Source organism: Triticum urartu, chromosome 2A (assembly GCF_056163025.1).
Source record: "Triticum urartu cultivar PI428250 chromosome 2A, HENAU_Tu73, whole genome shotgun sequence".
Taxonomy (NCBI): domain Eukaryota; kingdom Viridiplantae; phylum Streptophyta; class Magnoliopsida; order Poales; family Poaceae; genus Triticum; species Triticum urartu.
Window position 1 is genome coordinate 13,295,451 of NC_141874.1, and position 20,389 is coordinate 13,315,839.

The 20,389-nt window shown below is 41.1% G+C and overlaps 1 pseudogene; it reads right to left on the reverse strand.

Annotated features, from left to right (window-relative positions):
• Window positions 1-18,357: 18,357 nt before the first annotated feature.
• Window positions 18,358-20,136, reverse strand: LOC147982888 (tyrosine N-monooxygenase-like; annotated as a pseudogene).
• Between the last annotated feature and the right edge of the window lie 253 nt (window positions 20,137-20,389).

Consider the following 20,389-nt stretch of genomic DNA (forward strand, 5'->3'; position numbering starts at 1 on the left):
GAGTTGTTATTTGATTAACGGGATCACATCGTTAAGAGAATGATCTGATTGACATGACCCATTCCATTAGCTTAGCACCCGATCGTTTAGTATGTTGCTATTGCTTTCTTCATGACTTATACATGTTCCTATAACTATGAGATTATGCAACTCCCGTTTACCGGAGGAACACTTTGGGTACTACCAAACGTCACAACGTAACTGGGTGATTATAAAGGAGTACTACAGGTGTCTCCAAAGGTACATGTTAGGTTGGTGTATTTCGAGATTAGGATTTGTCATTCCGATTGTCGGAGAGGTATCTCTGGGCCCTCTCGGTAATGCACATCACATAAGCCTTGCAAGCATTGCAACTAATGAGTTAGTTGCGAGATGATGTATTACAGAACGAGTAAAGAGACTTGCCGGTAACGAGATTGAACTAGGTATTGGATACCGACGATCGAATCTCGGGCAAGTAACATACCGATGACAAAGGGAACAACGTATGTTGTTATGCGGTATGACCGATAAAGATCTTCGTAGAATATGTAGGAGCCAATATGGGCATCCAGGTCCCGCTATTGGTTATTGACCGGAGACGTGTCTCGGTCATGTCTACATTGTTCTCCAACCCGTAGGGTCCGCACGCTTAAGGTTACGATGACAGTTATATTATGAGTTTATGCATTTTGATGTACCAAAGGTTGTTCGGAGTCCCGGATGTGATCACGGACATGACGAGGAGTCTCAAAATGGTCGAGACGTAAAGATTGATATATTGGAAGCCTATGTTTGGATATCGGAAGTGTTCCGGGTGAAATCGGGATTTTACCGGAGTGCCGGGAGGTTACCGGAACCCCCCGGGAGCCATATGGGCCTTAATGGGCTTTAGTGGAAAGGAGAAAGGGGCAGCCCAAGGTGGCCGCGCGCCTCCCCCCTCCCCTAGTCCTATTAGGACTAGGAGAGGTGGTCGGCCCCCCTCTCCCTCTTTCCCCCTCGGGGAATCCTAGTCCAACTAGGATTGGGGGGGGGGGGGAGTCCTACTCCTGGAAGGAGTAGGACTCCTCCTGCGCCCTCCTCCTGGCCGGCGCCCCCTCCCCCTTGGCTCCTTTATATACTGAGGCAGAGGCACCCCAGAAACAGACAAGTTGATCCACGTGATCTATTCCTTAGCCGTGTGAGGTGCCCCCAGCCACCGTATTCCTCGATAATACTGTAGCGGAGTTTAGGTGAAGCCCTGCTGCTGTAGTACATCAAGATCGTCACCACGCCGTCGTGTTGACGGAACTCTTCCCCGACACTTTGCTGGATCGGAGTCCGGGGATCGTCATCGAGCTGAACGTGTGCTCGAACTCGGAGGTGCCGTAGTTTTGGTGCTTGATCGGTTGGATCGTGAAGACGTACGACTACTTCCTCTACGTTGTGTCAACGCTTCCGCAGTCGGTCTGCGTGGGTATGTAGACAGCACTCTCCCCTCTCGTTGCTATGCATCACATGATCTTGCGTGTGCGTAGGAATTTTTTTGAAATTACTACGAAACCCAACAGGAGAATACCTTGAGGGGTCGAAGGGAAGGATAAATCGCCGATTTGGAGTTCCGATTCACGAAATTTTGTGGGCATTAGGTAGGGGCTTGATTGGGGCGGCCGGGGTGGAGAAGGGGAAAAGTGAGGGTTTGTGGAGGGGAAAACAGGGGAGACTCTATTTTGTTCACGCAAGGGGCATGGCGCCCTGAGCAGGGGCGTCATGACCATCAACACGGCGCCCTGGCCTGGGGCGCCATGGTGGCAAGCCCTGCCAACGTGGCAAGTCAGCGCTGACCAATATGGCACCCCTGACCGAGGCGTTATGATATCTAGCATGGCGCCCCTGGTGCAGGCGTCATGCGTGTAGGGCCATTTTATGAATTTTTTTCAAAAGAGGGCCATTTTGTGCTGAACTTTAGCCAAAGGGCCAGTTTAGTGATTTTTCATGGCATATGTATGTGTTTTTTATCTTTTTATCACGCAATAAAGGCGTCGAAACATTTTCGTACTACTGAAAAACGAGCCTAAATGGTTGTGGCTGTTTCACTCTCCTCTTTGTCTCTATAAGTGTAGCCTTCTAGAGTCTATAGGTTGCTTCTCTTCCACCAACACTGCCACTTCGGTTTCAGAGCTATGTGCCACCTAGTGCTTTCCCATTTGCTTCTTTGTGTGTGCCGCGTTGTGATAACATGGCTCCGAAAGACTGACTTGTGATCATGTAAGAGAGACAGGCGTTGAAGTTTTTTGGGGATCGTTCTCGTGCGACTTCTAGATTCTTCTCCACCATATGGATGCGCACGACCACTTCCCCGACACCAACAATCTCTTCGGCGATATGGCTACTAACACAAATTCCTCTTCTTTCACCACACTATATGTGTTCTTGTCCCTCCAACTAGGGATTGTGTTTGGACTACTAGGAATAGACATTGATACGATGCTTCTCGCTTATTTACCCAATTGCACGACTTGTTCAGTACTTTGTTACTGGAACCAATTATCATTTCTATTATGATTTCATGTTTGGTCTATTTTTTTGAATTAAACTTAATGGGAAATAGCTCTTCAACAATCCAAAAACCTGATTTGTTTAGGCAGTTTTCTCCAATTGCTTTTCCCGCAACCCTCAAACCTGCCACGTCCAAGGATGTGAATTACAAGAGATGGCATGTCAGGGTAGTTCTTTGGTTAACCACCATGAACTATTTTGATGCTTCCAAGGGCATACCGGAGGGACCACTAACTCGCAAACAGAGCAATTTTTCTAGGCTACAAACGCCTTTTTTGCATGTGTTGTTTTGAGTGTTGCTGGCGACAAGATGGTTGATCTCTCCATGACCATTGTGGTAAATTTCCTACTGATTCTTTCAATATGTCATTATTATGCTTAGTGGATTGACATGAGTGCCAATATACATGTGTGTTTTGATATCTCCATGTTTTTTTCTTATCAGGTCACAAGGACTGCAACCGTGCTGATCGGAAACATGTCCCATGCTTCTATTCATGGTGTTGGTACAGATGATCTAAAGTTTACTATGGGAAAGAGCATTCAGCAGTTACAACTTAGACATTTCTGAAGTGTGGGAGTCCAATGCTGAAGCTCATAATATTGCTAAGTAACCCCTTTCTCTTGATCATGGTTACCACCTATGGATTGGGCAACTGCCTGGGTCCCTATGGACCCCTATGTTTGTTAATGTTGATCAATAAAGCTTGTGAAGTTCTAAAAAAGGCTTTGAATGTCTACTTGGTCTCAATCACACACACCCGTCGACTTGCTCAATGACATTTATGCATTGTCGAACAATTAGGGAGAACCATGATGAGCCATTTCACCTATGAAAAAAACGATGCATAAGTCAAATGAATGCAAAGTAACTCACAAGAAGTAGAAGAAAAAAGGAACTAAAGTACATGAAGTGATAGCCGAGGAACGAGATGTGGGAGCACCAAGAGGCCATTGACAAGGAGGAGTGAAATAATGGACGGCAAGAAGGCCCATGGTCCTTGGGACTCTTCTTTATTCCCCTTTTATGTTAATTTTCTAAGTTTTCTCTTTTGTATATGGACTGTTGTTGTGTCTACAAGGCCCAAGGTCACTTCAAACACCCCGTCTATGACACACTATGATTCAATTTGACGACCAAACACACGTGCATGAATTCTGTGGGCTAGCCCAGTTCAAGCACCTGTATTGTTCTCCTCACTTCATACGGTTTTCCAATGGTTTTGTCTTAGGTTTTTTTGTTTTCTTCCTATTTTCAAATGGTTTTCTCATATTTTCTATGTTAGATTTATTCCCAAAATCTGCCAAAAAAATCATGAATTAAAAATTCTTACATTGAAAAATGTTCTTGACTTTAAAAAATGAATATGAATTCCAAAAATGATCACTAATATTTTTTCAAAAACCAGAAATTTAGCAAACATTTTGGTATTTTAAACATGATTGTGTATTAAAAAACTTATGACAAATTTTTAAAAAGTGTATGAATTTAATAAATACTCACAAATTTAAAGATTTACATGTATTTCAAAATTGACCCCCAGATTTTAAAAAACCTCAGATTTATTTTATATAAATATTAATGCATTTAGAAAATTCTCAAGGATTTACATATGTTCGCTACATAAAAATTCTTTATGAATTTTACAGAATATTCTTGAATTATAAAAAAGGAAAAAAACAAAACAAAAAAAAAGTAAAAATGGAGAATGGAGAAAGAAATGAAATGAGAAAAAGGAGAAATTCATTATATATATCCAACCAAAAAATGAGAAAGTCAATGAATGGACAACTATCAGTTACCCTACTTGGGGTGGCCTAGTAGTTGGCTTTGCTCGACATGTTCACACAATGAGTATCAAATAGGAAGTCCTCCCCTAAAAAAAGGAAGTCCATCATCCAAAAAGACCAATGATACGGGCAGAAAAAGCTGAGCATTACCTTCCATTGTCCAAAAAATGGAAGAAAAATGAGGGAGAGGATTGGGCCAACGTGCTAAAGACCCATGTACTATCTGCTGCCCTTTGCGGGTGATTGGCGGGGAAACACACAGACGGTCGGCCAACTCGTGCATGCAGTGAAGCTAGCTTGAAACAAGGTACTGTAGCAAAACCAGACGAACACTGACACATATTGAACTGACTACTGTAGCAAACTGGAGCGAGGCAGTATAGCGAACTGACCTGATTTATTGTTGTGATTTTTTTAGGAAAACAATTGACAACAAGCTTTGAAAACACGAACATTTTTTACAATTTCAAAATAATTTAAAATCAAAATTTTATTTTGAAAAATATGATTTTTTTTTTCAAAATCCCAAACAATTAAAAAATTTCTAACACTTTTTGATTATTCCAAACATTTTATAAATCAAAAACACAATTTTAATATTTTGAATTGTTTTCTAAAAATTCTGAAAAGTTCTTTGAAAATCACAAACTTTTTTTGAAAATGCGAAAATAAATAAATTATGCAAACAATATTATTTGCATTTGCTAATCACGATCATATTTTAAATTTGCCAATATTCTTTGAAAACACGGATATTTTCAGTTTTATGAACATTTTTTGAAATTTGAGAATTTTTGAAACAAAATGATGAAAGAAAAAAAACTGAAACAAAAAAGAAAAAAGGACAAAAGAACCCAATTAACAAGATAGAAAAAAACAGTTGAGGAACCATCTGGAAGGTTTCCAAAACCCTTCAGGAACCAACCAAAAAGTTCAAAAAATAGGGGTTCCTTCAGCAACTAACTAGCCCTAAATGGGCCCGTCCATATAACACTTGTGGCTAGCCTGTGTTTTTCAGCGACTACTTGACGGAAAGGTCGCCGAATAGGAAACACTGAACCCCACAACTCTCGTCGATCGACTTGATTAAAAAAAACAAAAGTTATCATCGATTTACAATGAGTCAATTACACTGGTGGTGCTAGAAGTTGGTGCAAATGACCACTTTGATGCTAGAACTTCCGGCATACATTGAACTGGTGCAATAACTTGGCTCTAGTATACAAATACCATGCAAATTTCGTTTGTGTACGCCCGAGCCGCTAACTAGGCATGCTAGCGTGGCATGGGACTAGCTGTCGGTGATTGAAAGGCAAAGGGGGGGGGATTTTTTGTGAAAACTCCCTCGATTTTCTGTGTCTCACAAAGAGCCCCTGCCGATGTTGCAAAGGTGGAGTTTCAGTTTTTCTGAAAAATTAACACAAAAAAGGAGTCTTCTGCGACTCAAACCACGACCTGTGGCTAGCACACAGTCAGTCTTGCCCATTACACCCGTTCAACAGTCATATCGTCAATGGATAACTATTCTTTATGTAATGGAACAAAAGGGGCTCTTGGAGGTTAAATGGGCAGCCGGTGCGGCCCATTTGCACCAGCTTGTTTCTTTTGGAAATTTGTAAAAGGTATGTAAATTCTGATCTCTGTATTAAGATAACATACAAATGAAATAACTTGCTTTTAAAAACACAAGTACTATTTTAAAAATATTCATGTATTTAAAATAATTGTTATGTATTATAAAAATGTTTGTATAATTTAAAGCAATGCAATGTGAATATTAGTAGTTACAATTTTGAAAAACAATGGTTGTGTAATAAAATTATATGCATACATATAAAAATGTTTGTATAATTACAAACATTTCAATAATTATATGCAAATTTTGTGAAATTTAAATATAATCTGCAAATGTATTTTTTTATTAATTAGTTTCTATTAAAAAACATTTAAATGACCTTATTTACTAAACATTTTTATATAATACATGGCTGTATATTGAAATGTTTTTATTTACTAATCATTGTCTTTATGTATAATATTTATATCCTCAAAAAAAATTATAACATAGGAATATATATTTGAACATTATTTTCATTAATTACTTTTTACAAATTCTTAAAAAACTAGTGCGTGCAAAATGGGCGGGACTATTTGCAATATTTTTAAGCCCCACATGCGTCCAGTTTATACTACATCAAGCAGCAGATCGTATTTCCGATACGTCGAGGCCATCCTTTTCCTGTTTAATTCCTATACTGATGTACTGACAGATGGGATCCGTGCCTCATAGAGGTGAAAAAATGCCACTTGACACGTAGACAAGTTTTCTTTATAAGGAATAAAAAACCAAGGGGGGTTTTGCACAAAAAAAAAGGCCATACGACCTCCTGTCTGCTTTACAGTAACTGACAACAGGCCCCACGCCATGCTCACGTGCCAAGTCAGCATCGATTTCATATCAAACATGATTTTGCACCGTATTTGCACGTCCGAGCCAAGTTATTGTACTAGTTCAATGCATGCCACAAGTTCTAATACCAAAGTGACCGGTTGCGTCAAGTTCTGGCACCGCCGGTGTAATTGACTCATTTACAATCAAGTGTTGATTTGTTGTATCCCAATAGTGGTGCACCCTTGTCTGTCTAGTTTGCGTCAAGATTCATGCTCTTCTTATATAAAAAGTTATCTTTTTTGTTTCTTTGAAACAAGAGATCATTTGACCATGAAACTTTACCGGTCAACTATACACAAGTGAATCTCATTGTGTAAAATGTTTTTGATTTTTTGATGAAACATAAATTATTCAAATTTCAAATTCTGAATGAGTCGTATTTTACCAATTATGTTACGCGAAAAAGTCGAAAAACTTTTTTGCACATAGTAGTACATGTGTGATATTGATCTGCAAAGTTTCGAGTTCAAAGGTTCTTTTATTTGGGAGAAATAAAAAAATTGCTTGCACAAATTTTGATGCAAAAATGAACGGGGAGGATAGAGTGTACAATGGTATGGGGTACAACCAGAATTTTCCCTTTACGATTCGCATGCACGCAAAATACGAGGGCCTCATCTTGTCGATCCTACTATATGCACAGGAGCCAGGAGGTCCTACAATCGTCGCTGTTTGTCTCGATCTTCTCTATTGCCATAGACGCAAGCGCATATGTAAGCCATAGACTTGATGCAAACGTAAGTAACTGACGTACTTGATGCTCATGCCTACACAGAAGAAACAAATCGTTATGCTGAATGGTTAGCTAAAATATTGCCATATACTCCCTCCGTCCGGAAATACTTGTCATCAAACTGAATAAAAGGGGATGCATCTAGATGTATTTTAGTTTTAGATACATCCCTTTTTGTTCATTTTGATGACAAGTATTTTTGGACAGAGGGAGTACAACTAAAAATGAGTGAACCATGCTGGAATTTTGTTTATTTTGAGCCTAGTCCAATAGCAGTTTCAGAAATTCCTAATAAGTCCTAGAGGCCCATGCAGCCCATTCATGAAAGGCAAGAGGTGGAACTAAAGTTTAGTCCCACATTGCTAGTTTAGAGGGAGTTGTACCTTTTTATAAGGGAGGTTCTTTCCCCACTTGTATGAGCATGAGAATAAGAGGGACGTCCACACGCGCTCCTCCTCCGCCGCCCGCCGGCGCTGCGGCGCGGAATGAGCCGATGTCTAAATTTTTGCCACACACGACTAGTATACGAAAGGTCACACGGAAGCTGAAGAGATTTTTTGCGAAAGTGGAGTTCGAATGCGAATGGTGCAGCCCTCTCGCCTCCTTCTCTTGCGCCTATAAAAGGGAGGTCGCTCTTCTGAGAGAGACGCACCAGAACAACACAACCCTCCCGCCTCAGAGTTCCCGACCACTAAGCTACTGCTATGATCTTCCCCATCCCGGCTTGCGGCATGCACCGCAGGTCGGGACAGTAGGCCTCCAAAACCGCACCTTTTGAGTCCTGCACGGGAGAAGGATGATAAGGTTTTGGGGGAGCACTTCGCGCAACTACGGACTTCTTCGTCACGGACACCCCGGACTCTGATGACTACTTCCCCGACGATGACTTCTTCCCCGACGTCCACGACCTCCTCGACGACATGGCTGGCGAGGATACTGACCCCAAGTCCAGCGCTTCTGCTGTTGCTGTCCTGTACGTGTTCTTCCTCTTTCTATTGGAGGTCCTGCTACAGTTCCTTGTTCTAGTATTTGCCCTAGATATGTTAGACTATATTTCATATATGCAACATGCTATACTGTCTGCTCTAGATATGTTTAGTTATGGTTCATATATGAAGATGTTGTTTACCTTCTCTTTGTCAAATCGCATGGCTTGTTTTATCACTGCTATACTAGTCATGTTTTATCTAGTATTTCTGTCAATAAAATCATTCGGTAAATTGATCATATTCCCAACAAACTAATCCGTGGTTGGATGATTAGGAGGACAATGCTAGCCATAACCCATCAGAGTTCATGTCCTAGAGGTTCTCGGATTTTCCTGAGTTTATTTCATGCTTTCCAACAATGTGCGTTTAGTGGGAGATATGTCCCCGCCGACTACGAAGGCGTCTGTGGCGACTTCGTCAATCTCAAGATGATGTGCCGACTCAATCTCTCAGGATGCTCATAGGGATAGGGTGTGCGTGCGTGCATTCATAGGGATGAATGTATGTGCGCGTGTATGAGCGTCTGTGTTAAAATAAACTAAAAAAGGTAAATATTGCCCCACGATAAATTACGTACATCAATCGAATACACGGTCTCTTGAATCACTGCTGAAATTCTTGAGCAAAGGCGTCCTCATTTATATTGCTCTATTATGAAACAAAATCAATACCTACAAATAAATTAGCCCTGTACACCACCCACCAAGATGAAATAGTATCTACTCCTACTATGCATTCAAAGAAATTAGACACCTACCAATAGTTACTGTTATTTTTTTGCAAATTAATAGTTCTACTGTTATGAAAAATGTTCTATTGTTTCTCGCTTATGAAAGGCCCCAAGAACAATTCGACCCCACCTTGGTAAACACAGTGCGATATTCAGGCCATAGTCACGGATGTGTTGGCAAAAGGTCTAGAAAACCAGCAATGTTGGTAGGTGTCTTTGTTAATTGATGACGAATCATCCATGGTATGGTCTTCATAGCTTTTCGAGACTCTTGCTCATCAAGCTATTCTCCAACATATGGCTAGCTATGGAAGATGGTGCATCCCCTCTCTCTAGTTCAGCCTATCGTACATACTTTCACACAATACACGAAGGTAAATATCATGAGACCTCACAAAAAGATCCACGGCCAGACATGTTGGAGGAGGGGTTCGGCCATGGTGGATTCGGTCGAGGGTGGAGGGGGTCGACAATGACATTGGTCGGGGTGGGGGTCTGGAGAGGAGGCTCTAATTTGGGTAGAACTGGTTATGGCCATGGATATTACTATTTTTCGTTGTTTTCGACTCTTGCGTCCTCTTTCTTGCCAGCGCGTATTGACCCAATTATTTCATTCCCGCGCCACAGACGGTCCCGGCAAGCAGTGGGCCATGCTTGAGCTTTGCCAGCAGTTGCAATGAAAAACAATATTGTTTGCAGTGTATATGTCCTCATTTGTCAACTCCCGCCGGCAATTCTCTGCCCTTAAGTATTTCTGGTGGCAGTAACATGATTTTGGTTGCCTTTATTCAGATATTTCTCCCTACAGTTAATTGCTACCAATCAACAATTATGGTGTAGTGAGTTGTGTTGGGTTGGTAACTGTAACGTGGGCAACTTGGTAACATATTTGTGTGATGTTACTAATTATAGCCCGAACAACTGGGTAACTACATAATTGCCATGTGGGTAACGATGATATATGCAATTGTGTAACTACATAATAATAATCATGTTGCTAACTGTAGAATTTACAACTAGGTAACTAAATAATTGTCGTGTTGGTGAGTTCAGCATAGGCACATGGTAACTAGTACATTATTGCCAAGTTGATAGTTGTAGCATATGAACATAAGAATGCCGGTAACAGTATGGTTCACATAATCACCATCTTGACCTGGTAGACCATGACCGTTAAATCTGACGACAAACACCGACATCAACCTCGTTCCTAGGGCGATGAACAAATTGTCATATGGGTTATCACCTGCTCATCCCATTTCATGATTTTTTTCGTTTAAATTGGGTCGCTTATTCTTGGGTTTTTGCTTACGTACAAATAAGCTATCAGTTACAAAACTTAGAAAAAAAGTTGTTGGTCTAGTTGGTTATGGGCTAGAACGACCAAACATTAATTCTTTTTTGGATTAATCTTCAAATCTGCAAATCTTTATGTCGCTATGAACACACGCAAGCCCAACTAAAAAAGAGCATGAGCATCTCTTCTCCTTGCGATTGGCCCGTCAGGCCGTCAGTGCATGCACTTATTAGCTGTTGTATTTTTGGATTTGTGATGGTGATTTGGAGGATTAATCTTCTGTATTTTTTGATGGATTTCCATGGTCTGCACAGCTCCGATGAAGATCAGTACCAATGGTGAGCTCGAGCCTCCTATATGTTCTGGATTTCTTTCTTTGTGATCAGATTAATTTCCTGTTCTTATGTTGTGTTTGCACGTTTTGTGCCGCTTGCTGGTAGTTCCGAGGTGCTTGCTAGCTTGAACTTGGCGAGAACGGCGACCTACGGACTACAACAACAACGCTTCTGCAGTTTAAGGTCAAGTGCTCCTGTGTTGATCTTCAGTTTGTTATTTTCCTACGAAGATGTACATGCTGGAACACTGTGCAGCCCAATTCCATGTTGTTCTCCGGATAAGTATAAATGACTGAGAATGAATTAGCGCTTCTTGATGTGCAGCCTAATCCTAATTCTGATTTCATATAAAACCATCTGGCAGGTTTGGTACGTACGAGCCCCATCTTTTACAAAATTTTGATTTTTATCTGCACTACACATGCATTGCATTGCATTCTGCATATCTTAGATAGCCAAATCATGTTATTTCTTATGTGTGCTACACAGCCTAACAGATAATCTTGCAGCACCCATACGAACTTTCTTAAACATTGGGTTAATTTTCTGAAAAAAATATTGGGCAATTATTCTCCTTCTGCATGGAAAAAATAAATAGATTAATTGACTTCACAAAGTAACAATTTGGTCCACTGTTTACATAAATTTAATTGTTACTACTACTCGTATTTCCATTGTAGGAATCATATGCATGGGTCCTCTCACACAGGTGATTTCTTTTGTTGGGAATAAAAGAAACATGTGATATGTTAATGGTTACACCAATACATCCTGTATATCAGGGTTGTGACCTTTCATCGCAAAGTTGATCAAAGTTTTCATTATTGAGTACATACAATAGCTGATTCATCGTATGCTTCCACCCATTAGTTTGTAAACACTTTCTCTCAGCGCCCGAGATGGCTTATGAGAATGTTACTTCTTTTCATAGTGGAACACTTGAGGAGGGTTACTAAATTGCTTCATGTATCTATATTACATGTTATGTAAATCTTTTTCCCTTGAAAAAATAGTTCTATAAGCCCAAATTTTCTATTCATTTTATATAATCGTTCCCGCAGCAACGCGCGGGGTATCTTCTAGTTGGCTATAACGACCAAACATTAATTCCTTTTTTTAGCGGGAGACGAAACATTAAATCCACCCTCAAGCATTTATAGCGACATAAAAGTTGGGAGGGAGAAACCAACATAGATGAACAAACAGTTCGGCTCTAAGCCTAAAAATGAAATTTGTCAGCTAACTTTAGCGATTCTTATAAAATGAACTATGCACCAAACGTTTCGTTGCAGCATCGTCGCTGAGAGGTTTGCTTGGTCATATGTCTCTCTCTTGCTCCTTTTCATGGCATCGTACATGTCTCCCTCTCTCACTTTCCAAGTTTCCATATATGTTGGCACAGGAGAGAGGTATCTCGTGTGATATATATGTACATCAGATGTGACAACCTTGTACGCGCTCTTAACGTCCACAAATCAACTCTCGATCGTGCGGGTGTGGTTTCTTTGAATCTTCTCTTCTCTCGTCCATACCGATGCTGCTTTGAATCTTCTCTTTTTTTCTCTCGTCCACAAACATAGGCTATTTGTTTGCAGTACATGACCACAAATTGAGCAGCCATATATAGAGTGAAATTATGACACTCGCACGTCCTCTGACTACCAATAATTAATGCGTGATAGAGCGAGCGTGGTTGCTTTGATTCTTCCTCACAGAGAATCTTTCTGCAGTACACGGTCATATGTAGCCAAACCATTGAAGACCGGCCAATGACCATGACTGATAATCACTCACAGGCTCACAGCTAGAAGACGAGCCAAGGTTGGTCGTGTGTCCCAGTCAAGTTGGCCTGTACCTGGAGACATGTACAAATGTGTATTTGATACACTAAGAAGGGTTGATATTTTGCTGGCCAATCTAACAGAAGTTGGATTAGTAGTTCCTCATTCAATCGCGCAGCCATGGATAATGGATAGTTTGAGATTCTGACACACTTAATTTTCACACTACTTCTTTCAGCCCCATAAGGAGTTTTCTAATGTGACCACACCTATAAGGAGTTTTCTAAAGGCTGTGTGGACTGGGATTTGGGTTATCAGGACGGTGTCGATCGGTCCAAATACAAGAGCATCTCTAATATTTTTCCTAAATTCATTATGGCCTATATATATAATTGACAACCCGATTTTAGAAAAATACATACAGATCACAATAAATCAAAATAATAATATTGAGCTTAGGAACAAAATTCAGCTCACGTGCATGTTTTAAAAATATTTTATTTAGAATATCTATTACGGGCCTTTATAATAGTTTCCTACAATACTTTATGGTTCAGATAGTCCCCATAATTTCTTTTAGAAGACCCGTATATGCAATGAAGCTCTATCAAAGGTATTCCAACATTACTTTCAAGAAGTCATATCTCCGCTTTTGTCTGAGTTGAAAACCAGTTTGAACATTCCAACATTGCATGAAACAATGATATGCAGGTGCTATGCTTCTATTAACATCCTAATTTGGAAAAGTGGGATGTTACATGACTAGAGGTTTTAGCTATGGGAATCATCTCTGTTGATCTCCTCTAATGGTCGTTTTTGTACTTGTCTAATCCGATTGATCGAGTACTACCGCTTACCTAAATGGAGGTGACGAAGACGATGTTTATAACTATAGGGACTTTGGATATAGTGCCTACTATGGAATGGTAGACTTCACAAAGCTCGGTGACTCGGAATGGCAAGCCATTTCCAGTGCCACCTATCTTCCTTAATAGATGTTCAATCATGCGTATTAGGGCTTGTAGCGGCAGACGTAGTACCAGTGCTCATCGTTCCTTCTGGATGCTCGTCTGGTGATGTACCACATATGAAAAATTGCTATTCCACGAGCATATTTAGGAGATATCATAATCTTGAACTTTTCAGGCATATCTATAAAGAAATACAAAATAAATATCAGATTTGCGCATTGCAATTAATTACTCTTTCATAGAAAATTTAAAGGGATAATCCAAGAACATTCTTCGGAATATCAAGATCCAACTGTGGAAACGAAGCGTGTAAGATCCGCTCATACATTTTTCCCAAGCTTAACTATTAATCGTGCATGAGCATGAATGATCCATAAGGAATGTAAAGTTTAATCTTGTAATTTGAAGAAGTTAGTGTTATAGCGTTCTTCGTTGCCGCCCATCTACTTAATCAAGGTGACATGATCAATATCATGAAATTATTCTCTTTCCTCCTCCACAACAAAAGTACCCAAGGCTTCCCTTCCATCAACGCCACTGATGGCCTTTTTTATTAGATTTAACATCTTGGTTGGGGTTGTGTGGAGACGACGATGTCCCTCAGTAGGAATAATTTCTCCACATTATATCCCCGTCCGAATGGTGCGTCTAGCATCGTCAGAGGGTGTGTAGAGATGTGTCTCCGTCGGATCTCATGGGATTCGTCCTATGCTAGTCTTTGGTGGATCTATTTGGAACCGGTCTTCCTTCGTCTTTGTTTGGGTGCTTACACGTTTGATCCATTTGAACTACAAATGTTTTCATCGGCCATGGTCGCTACTCTGGTGCGCTAGCCCTATGAGGCCTTGACACAATGACTTCCCCACTATCTACTACAACAAGGTTTGTACGGCTTCGGTGAGGGGCGATGACAGCGACGCGCCTTCGGCTCGTCCTTGATCTTCATCAAAGTGGTGTGATCATCCAAGAAGATGATTTTCCAACCTGACTATGAATTCCGCGACTACCTCTTGGTACCCTGACAAGAATTGCATACTCGACGGCCCTTCCAGTGCAAAAAGACAGAGACAAACATAAAAGAAGATCATAAATTTTGGAAAATTAGTATAAGCTAGAAACTATTAGAAAACAATATGTTTATAAAAAAATAAGGTTGTATAGTAGATTTTTTTTCCCAAAAGACCCCCAGATTTATTAGCCACAGATCAACATTACAAGACAACCCTAAAAAAGAAAAATATTACAACTAGGTCCCTAGGATGCTTCACTCCTCCAATCTCCTAGATGGCCCGATGGTGCGCCATCGCAGCCGCTCCGGTAGGCTCCCCACTTCTAGATTTGGGCGAGCATTGCATTGTACTCTAACGCGCACCGTCAAACATCTTAGAGATGAACTTGTTGTAGCCAAATTCGACGTCCAAGCGTTGAGAGCATCGATGCTAACCAAGCCGACGCGGAAGCACGAGAACATGGCACACCGGCACTGCCCCCTAGGACAAAAACAAACAAGCGCACCCAAAGCCTACACAAACTCTTGAAGCTTCCCAGTGGTGCTGCATAAGTCGCTGCCACGACGCCTGCGAAGCTTGAGGACAAAACAGCCAACGGTACTGCTGCCATCGTTGCCTCCACAACAACACCATGCCAAACATCGACTGGTCCTTCAGCGCTGAAGCCCGGAGCGCCGTCGTTGAGGTGGAGCAAGGATTGGGAGGACATTATTTCCATACGCGTCGAGGCTGCTGCCCCAACCACAGCACCGCCTTACACGCAAGCCCACACCCTATTTCCACACCGGGCAGCCAGATCCGAGGGGTTCCTCCTCCCCCACCCTTCCACCGCCGGAGCGCCCGGGAAGGAGAGTTTAATTAGAAATCATAAGAGAGAGCAACAACTCACCGCCTTTACATTAAAAAAATGCACAGGCGAGCTAATAGGTGTCACAGAAGAAAAAAAACCTTCTCAACGATTTGAAATTGGCAACTGCATGCATCTGGAACAGCCAAGAGAATTTCGATTTGTCGACCTTTCGATGGTGCACAGGTTCGCATTGTCATCGCCGTCGTCTGTCTCTTCACTGTCGTGTTTTGGATCACACGTTAAGGTCCTGAAGCCTTCTCTCCAGTCCAATCCACAGCACATCCTACACAATCAATGATGGACAAGTTACGTACGAGCTACGACGGACACCGAATCGCATTGTGAGACTAATCTTGTGGACGTTCTCATCCACGAACGCAGAGCCACTCATTAATACGGTACATGATTAACTTGCTCATTTTTCAGATGTACGTCACGTACTGGTGTCACATATGCCAGCTGCTGCAGATGTGACCACCTCCGACATTTTAGTACGTAGGTACGTGCTCCCGACGACGATTCAACCCCGCGCGTTTCGCCCGCGCGATCACATGTCACAGCTAGAACACAAGCTATTCATTCTCCGCGTCTGCAGGCTATAAACAGGAATTAATAAATCCATCATCAAAACTATATCAGCCAGCAAAAATTTATAATAGCATATTTCGGAAATCAACAAAATTACATATTTCAAAAATACCTTTTCAGATACATATATGCATATGATTTATAAACATCGTTTCTGCATATTTTTAAAGTTAATGAAACTAATAAAGAGAACTTGTAAAACAAATAAAACTCGAGCTTGGCTAGCTCTAAGCTCAGTTGGAGTTATTTCTTAAATGAGGTTTCTTTTTTTTAAATGGAGGCATACCCCTGGCCTCTGCATCATGATGATGCATGCATCCATCTTATTAACAATCCATAATCGTCATAAAAGTCTTACAGCTCACAAAACGGAGCAGATCAAAGTACCAAAAAAAGGAAAAAAATACATGTGAACCATATCAACCGGCACAATGAAGATAAAAAGGATAAGCTCTCTAGACTCCTATCCTGTTATGCGAGCGCCATCCGAACCGGTTGAAGATATCCCGAGCTACCATCTCCCATTGGTTGCACCCAGTAACCAAAGGCTCCCTGGAGTCCATAGGAGTGAGTAAGGACCACGTACGGTGCGAGTTTCTTAAATGAGGTGGCTGCGAGTCCCAGTCTCAGACCTGCCCTTTCCCCGGAGACATGTACTATTTTGTATTTGGTGTTAACATCGCTCCACAATTGGATTAGGGATTCATAGTTAACCATCGACTAAATCGTCAGCAACACATGACAGATCACCGGGCATAAAGAAATATATAGATAACTAAATTCTTGAAAACACATAAAATAAATCAACAACGGATAAAAATTGCATTCCAACGGATTTGCAGGTCTGACTGTCTGCTGGACAAAAATTTAAAAAGAAAGAAACAGACATAAACCGAAAGGCCAGAAGTGTTTAGAAAACAATACAAATATATTAGATTATAATTTCCAGCAAAATTAAAACTTATCACATTTTTATAATATGAAATTAATGATTAAAATAAAAATTAAAGTCAACAAAATGCACAATTAATCTAAGAAAATTAAGAAAAAACTGAAAATACTTTAGGAACAATCACCTTTTTAATTCCCTAGTTAGTAAAGCAATGAATATCATGCAACCTAAAAGAAAAACGAGCAGATTGGTACAATATAAACTTGGAAACTCTATCCCCACCTATTATAGTCTACTTAAAACTGATATTTTTTTTCCTTTTGCAATACTAGATATGGAATTCATTGCATGGATGCAAATTGTACGATGTATGATATGATCTATGCCACATGTAGGTAGTCTATTCCATAAACACCTGTGGATAATGATGATTCTGTTATTTAGACCAGTTTGCAGTTTATGCCGAAAAGTATAATTACTATAGCAACTTTGCCCGCGTAATTCAGAAATAAATTTTTCTTTCTGTCTTTGTTGTTGCACTGATGAAATGAAGTGAAATTAATGAAATGAAGGACCTGCAGCAATAAACGAAAAGCTGACAGTACAAACCAAACAGCAAGAACTTACTCGTAGCATTATCAACAATAACCACTAGCCTGACAATACACTGTCCTGCATAATACAATTCATTAAACGTATGAAAACTAGAAAATTACTTCCAAAATTAGAATTCTCACATCGTTTTCAAGCACCAAGCCATTTCTTCGGACAACCTGTTTAACTTGAATATTAAGCAGAATCTGCCGCAGTCTAGTTCTTCAGAATTTTGGTTGTTTCAAAGGGAAATGAACCGGGCCTTGAGCCTGATTAGGATGAGCATTTTCCCTTTTTTCGCCATTTCGGTGATGGCGAACCTGCCCGGCTCGTTAATCATTGTGTATAAGTTTCTTTCTACTAAAATGCATCATGATACAGCTTTTATATCTCAGAAGAAAAGATTTCTCACAAAAAAACCCTAGTTAATAGAATATGAAAAAACTTAGTTCATAGAACAATAAGTTGGCAATACATAACATATTGATGCATGAATGACATAATTGTAAGACGGGGTCAAAGCTGGGCACACAATTGTACAGCCAGGCATGTATACAACATAAACATAAAACTTTTGTGCAATTCCAAGGATTATTTCATGGTACACCATAATGGAAAATACAGAGGTTTTGTTTTACATAATGATAAGTACACACATTACATTAGTGATGCAACCATCGATTGCTTCTTTGTTTCTGCACACATGCAGTGTCATAATATTAAAAGAGAACTGAACGTAGCGCCGGAAACATGTAACATACACTAGTTCCAGATACATTTTATTGACACATAAATGAGAAAACGCATATTAAATCTATTTAATTGGATCATATATAGAGATGTGCAGCCAATCGTGGTGTAGCTTGCAGAACAAGGGGTTCAGCTAGTGCAAGGCCCGCATTGCGTTCTTGGAGACTCATACTCTTAACGTCGGGAGGCTTTGTCCAAGTGAATCCCTGCAACATCCTTGCGAACAACATCATTGTCATAGAGGTACCAAGTGAAATCCCAGGACAACCCCTCCTCCCACTGCTAAATGAAATGAAACGTAGGCCTGGATCAGTGAGAAGTACATTCCCAGTGTTCAAATGCCTCTCAGGGTGAAACTCCAGTGGTTCAGTCCAAATCTTGGGATTGCGGCCAAGTCCAAGCCGGCTTAAAAGTATGTGGCTATCCTTGGGGATGGTGTAGCCAGCAATTGTTGTGTCCGCCATGGTGACATGGGGTACGTTAAGAGCATGGTATGTGTGTAAGCGGAAGGCCTCCCGGATGCACGATTTGAGATAGTTTAGCTGAGGAATGTCAGACTCCTGCACCAGTCTATCTTTACCGACAACGGCATCGAGTTCGTCGGTTGCTTTCTGCATGATCTCTGGCATGTTTATCATCTCAGCGAGTGCCCACTCAACCGCATTAGATGGGTTATCGACTGCTGCAAAGATCATTTCCTAGGTACATCCATAGATTTGAGAATAAATAAAGTAATCAGTATAACGCAACAGAAAAGGTCAATACACAGATAAAATGGATCGAAGAACAATGAAGAAACTTTTTATTGAGGTTAAGATGACATACTAACCGCTGTTTGTGCTCTAATGTCTTCTAGGGAAAGCATTGGTTGTCCCTCTGCATCTTTAAGATGAACCAGAACGTCCAAAAAGTCTCGGGGCCCTTTCTCAAGAGTGGATGACCTTTCACGCATCCACTCCTCTATAATAGGATCATGCAACTGGTTGATTGTTTGCATGGCAACCTTGGAAACCTTTTCATGGCCATCCAAGTCGAGGCCTATGAGGGCAGGGAAGTAGTCGGACACACAAAAGCTGTAGAGATGGTTGAGGGCCGTGAAGAGAGCGGCAACATGTGCCACCTCATCATGTCCAGGCCCACTAGTGGATGAAGCTGGTAGGTCACTAAAGTATCTTTTACCGAACACAAGCCTTCTTATCATGTTACCAACGAAGTGTTGGGTTACATGACGGACGTTGACAATGTTGCCTGGACATGCCATGTCGCTGCAATGAGTTTTATTAATGTACCTCACAAGGTGGTCGTACTCCTCTTTCCGGAGGTGGTGGAGCTTTCGCTCCATGGACGAGGCGAGAATCTCAACAGTAAGGACACGCCTCATCTTCTTCCACTGGTCTCCGTATGGTGAGAAGATGGAGCCCTTGTACCCGAAGCTGAATATGCCCGAGGCGAAGGTGGTGGGACGGGAGGCAAAAACTTCATCATTTTTTCGTAGTACCTCAGAGGCTATCTGTGGACATGCTACAACAATGACATGGGTAGCTCCGAGACGGAGGCACATGATGTCTGTGTCATCTCCTTGAGCAGGCCATGGATCCATCGGAACACCGCCGGCTTGCTCAGAATCACCTGATGCATGTTGCCAATGATGGGCAGTGCCGCAGGCCCCGGGGGCAGCCTGCATCGTCGCCCCCGTTGCTTCTGGGACAATAGCACTCTTTTATTTTTCCAGAGAAAATACACCAGCATGGTGACCATGATAACCAGAGTACCAAGAGCCATATTGCATGAGCTGGGCAGGGTGTTATATGAAGTAGGATAGAAGGCAATTTGTGGAACTGATAGGTAATGGACAGATGTTTTAACAGTTGTGTTTGAAGACACTCTTGCTTGGTGCATCTTTGTTGGTTAGTTGTGCGGGTATTTATAGGACAGCCGGGGAGCCAGGATCCTTGACGTACTAGTTATTTAATCAATTAGTGACTCCTTTCATTGCCCCACGTGGCCACATATACCATTCATGTCGCCTCATGCATGTTCAATGCATTCTGGAGAGCAAATTAAGTGAATGTTGGATACTCAGTTAGAGACGTTCTTCACTTGATCATC